Source organism: Osmerus mordax, assembly GCF_038355195.1.
Source record: "Osmerus mordax isolate fOsmMor3 chromosome 7 unlocalized genomic scaffold, fOsmMor3.pri SUPER_7_unloc_2_6, whole genome shotgun sequence".
Taxonomy (NCBI): Eukaryota; Metazoa; Chordata; class Actinopteri; order Osmeriformes; family Osmeridae; genus Osmerus; species Osmerus mordax.
Genome location: NW_027120356.1, coordinates 140,001 through 145,000, shown reverse-complemented (window position 1 = coordinate 145,000; position 5,000 = coordinate 140,001).

Here is a 5,000-nt window from a genome sequence, read left to right as displayed (position 1 = left end):
GTTACAGTCAAAGGTCATCTTTTTTAGCTGAGAGTTGTTTAAAAGACAAGTGTTGTTTCCAAGGCAATACATTCTTATTCCACTAGATGTCCCTCCTGACCACAAGCCCATTCCATCCCCTCCTCCACTCAGCAGACCAGTAACATTTGCATGTCTATTGGGTTGCTATTAGCATTTGTGCTGGGGGGTGGGTGAATGCTTTTGTTGTTCAGATGACACACATTCCTGTGACCTGGCCACAATTTTACTAGCCACCTAGTATCAGAGTTACAGAAAATGCCTGTCTGTATTTGTTTTCTCAATTGATCTGTATATCTGGCCTGGCTGTACTGATGCCACCACACAAGACACAAATGAATGGTTGATATCAAATTGAAGCTCTTGATATGTAGGTGAAGTGTGAGCATAACCACCTTTAAAGTACATGACTGGGCTTGTTGTTCATGTGCATATAAGCATAGCACAGTCTACTGCAAAGATTCCCAGGTCACTCACTGATCCCAGCTGAGGTCATTGTAAATGTAAGGTGAAGTGGATTTCTTGAGGACATGTGTTTACACCAGACAATACAAACATGAATGGTTGATATGTCAGTGAAGTGTAAGCACTTTTCAGAGCTGTTTGTGAAGAGAATTTTGTAAGCAGAGGCCTATTTGTATACATAAGTAAACATGGCAGGCCCAGTCCTTTGTTGTCTGGCAGATCACATTCCTGTCACCTGGCCACAAAGAGTTACAGAAAATGTATGTATCTGTTTGTCAATATATCTGTATTTCTGGCCTGGCTCTACTGATATGTCAGTGAAGTGAATTCAGTCCTATAAACTTCTCTGCTGTTTCAAAATAGAGAGCAATTCAGAGCTGTTTGTGAAGAGAATTTTGTAAGCAGAGGCCTATTTGCATGTGTATACATCTGTAAGTGTGGCAGGCCCAGTCCTTTGTTGTCATTCCTGTCACCTGGCCACAAAGAGTTACAGAAAATGTATGTATCTGTTTGTCAATATATCTGTATTTCTGGCCTGGCTCTACTGATATGTCAGTGAAGTGAATTCAGTCCTATAAACTTCTCTGCTGTTTCAAAATAGAGAGCAATTCAGAGCTGTTTGTGAAGAGAATTTTGTAAGCAGAGGCCTATTTGCATGTGTATACATCTGTAAGTGTGGCAGGCCCAGTCCTTTGTTGTCTGGCAGAACAGTCCTGTCACCTAGCCACACAAAGTTACAGAATATGTATGTATCTGTTTGTCAATATACCTGTATTTCTGGCCTGGCTCTACTGATATGTCAGTGAAGTGTGAGCATAACCACCTTTAAAGTACATGACTGGGCTTGTTGTTCATGTGCATATAAGCATAGCACAGTCTACTGCAAAGATTCCCAGGTCACTCACTGATCCCAGCTGAGGTCATTGTAAATGTAAGGTGAAGTGGATTTCTTGAGGACATGTGTTTACACCAGACAATACAAACATGAATGGTTGATATGTCAGTGAAGTGTAAGCACTTTTCAGAGCTGTTTGTGAAGAGAATTTTGTAAGCAGAGGCCTATTTGTATACATAAGTAAACATGGCAGGCCCAGTCCTTTGTTGTCTGGCAGATCACATTCCTGTCACCTGGCCACAAAGAGTTACAGAAAATGTATGTATCTGTTTGTCAATATATCTGTATTTCTGGCCTGGCTCTACTGATATGTCAGTGAAGTGAATTCAGTCCTATAAACTTCTCTGCTGTTTCAAAATAGAGAGCAATTCAGAGCTGTTTGTGAAGAGAATTTTGTAAGCAGAGGCCTATTTGCATGTGTATACATCTGTAAGTGTGGCAGGCCCAGTCCTTTGTTGTCATTCCTGTCACCTGGCCACAAAGAGTTACAGAAAATGTATGTATCTGTTTGTCAATATATCTGTATTTCTGGCCTGGCTCTACTGATATGTCAGTGAAGTGAATTCAGTCCTATAAACTTCTCTGCTGTTTCAAAATAGAGAGCAATTCAGAGCTGTTTGTGAAGAGAATTTTGTAAGCAGAGGCCTATTTGCATGTGTATACATCTGTAAGTGTGGCAGGCCCAGTCCTTTGTTGTCTGGCAGAACAGTCCTGTCACCTAGCCACACAAAGTTACAGAATATGTATGTATCTGTTTGTCAATATACCTGTATTTCTGGCCTGGCTCTACTGATATGTCAGTGAAGTGTGAGCATAACCACCTTTAAAGTGCATGACTGGGCTTGTTGTTCATGTGCATATAAGCATAGCACAGTCTACTGCAAAGATTCCCAGGTCACTCACTGATCCCAGCTGAGGTCATTGTAAATGTAAGGTGAAGTGGATTTCTTGAGGACATGTGTTTACACCAGACAATACAAACATGAATGGTTGATATGTCAGTGAAGTGTAAGCACTTTTCAGAGCTGTTTGTGAAGAGAATTTTGTAAGCAGAGGCCTATTTGTATACATAAGTAAGCATGGCAGGCCCAGTCCTTTGTTGTTTGGCAGATCACATTCCTGTCACCTGGCCACAAAGAGTTACAGAAAATGTATGTATCTGTTTGTCAATATATCTGTATTTCTGGCCTGGCTCTACTGATATGTCAGTGAAGTGAATTCAGTCCTATAAACTTCTCTGCTGTTTCAAAATAGAGAGCAATTCAGAGCTGTTTGTGAAGAGAATTTTGTAAGCAGAGGCCTATTTGCATGTGTATACATCTGTAAGTGTGGCAGGCCCAGTCCTTTGTTGTCATTCCTGTCACCTGGCCACAAAGACTTACAGAAAATGTATGTATCTGTTTGTCAATATATCTGTATTTCTGGCCTGGCTCTACTGATATGTCAGTGAAGTGAATTCAGTCCTATAAACTTCTCTGCTGTTTCAAAATAGTCAGTCATGTGTGTGAAATATGAAGCTGTTGAGGAGTATGTGTGTCCTAGGGCAGGCAGAGAGGCCCTGGGGCCCAGCCAACATCATTCACCAATCATGGGAAAATGGGTGGCCCCTTGCCCAACTTTGGTGAATGGGCTCCATACAGGCATGCAAAAGGCCACCTTTGGCCAGGCTGCCTTGGGCCCAAAAGTGGAGTGACACATGCATGTGTGACATCAAATGGAAGCTCTTGACTAGCAGTGTACAGAAAGTGTTGAGGCATTCTCATGAATTCAGTCCTATAAACTTCTCTGCTGTTTCAAAATAGAGAGCAATTCAGAGCTGTTTGTGAAGAGAATTTTGTAAGCAGAGGCCTATTTGCATGTGTATACATCTGTAAGTGTGGCAGGCCCAGTCCTTTGTTGTCTGGCAGAACACATTCCTGTCACCTAGCCACACAAAGTTACAGAATATGTATATATCTGTTTGTCAATATACCTGTATTTCTGGCCTGGCTCTACTGATATGTCAGTGAAGTGTAAGCATAAGCACTTTTAAAGTACATGACTGGGCTTGTGTAAGCAGACCAAGCTGTTTAAAAATAAAGTGGAATTTTGTGTTAGTAAGGAGACTATTGTAAACAGAGGCCTATGTGTATAGGTCTGTAAGCCTGGCAGGCCAGCCCTTTGGTCTGTTTCAGGCCTCTGTGTTTTGTTACCCTGGATGAGTTAAGTTAACAGTATAGGTTAAATGGATTACATGAGAACATCATACACATATGTTTACAGACAGAATTCAGTCTATGCCAAGCTTCTTTTTTTTTTAATAGAGTGGAATTCAAACCACTGTTGGGGAAGAGAATGTTTTAAACAGAGGCCTAATTGCATGTGGATAGGTCTGATCTGGCATAACTCTGTGTGTGTGTTTGTGTGTGACCCTGCCACAAATCAAGTTCATGTATAACATGAACTGAAGTTCACTGTACCAAATGAATTTCACATACTCACATAATCAAGCTGAGGTCATTTAAAATTGTTCTTAAATTTATTTAAAACTCATTAAAAAGAAACCAGCCTGTTTTTTCTGGCCTCTGTGTATCCTGATTCAGTCTCTCATTTTCTCAGGTTAGGCATGAGAGTCTCTGCGTCAGCCCTAACCTCCATCCCCTTTGATCGCTCCAACGTTACTTGGATAACTGTGGCAATTCTAGAGCTAATACATGCCAACGAGCGCTGACCCTTGCGGGGATGCGTGCATTTATCAGACCCAAAACCCATGCGGGGACGGTGGGCCGGCCCTTCGGGGTCTCTGCCGGCCCCGGACGCTTTGGTGACTCTAGATAACCTCGAGCCGATCGCGCGCCCTCCGTGGCGGTGACGTCTCATTCGAATGTCTGCCCTATCAACTTTCGATGGTACTTTCTGTGCCTACCATGGTGACCACGGGTAACGGGGAATCAGGGTTCGATTCCGGAGAGGGAGCCTGAGAAACGGCTACCACATCCAAGGAAGGCAGCAGGCGCGCAAATTACCCACTCCCGACTCGGGGAGGTAGTGACGAAAAATAACAATACAGGACTCTTTCGAGGCCCTGTAATTGGAATGAGTACACTTTAAATCCTTTAACGAGGATCCATTGGAGGGCAAGTCTGGTGCCAGCAGCCGCGGTAATTCCAGCTCCAATAGCGTATCTTAAAGTTGCTGCAGTTAAAAAGCTCGTAGTTGGATCTCGGGATCGAGCTGGCGGTCCGCCGCGAGGCGAGCTACCGCCTGTCCCAGCCCCTGCCTCTCGGCGCCCCCTCGATGCTCTTAACTGAGTGTCCCGCGGGGTCCGAAGCGTTTACTTTGAAAAAACTTTGTTCAAAGCAGGCCAAAACAACTCTTGACAAGAAAAAGAACAGGGGCTTCTGCTTCCTGGAGTATGAAGACCACAAGACCGCCGCCCAGGCCCTGCCTCTCGGCGCCCCCTCGATGCCCTTAACTGAGTGAATCTCTGGACTTTTTTCCCTATCAACATATACACGTACGCACGCATAGACAGAAACACACCAGGATATGAATACACAAAGAAATGCCTTATTTTGTATCATACTCTGTTGTATAAAATGCCGGAGACCCATGTGTGTGTTTTTAAGCTTTGCGGATAATT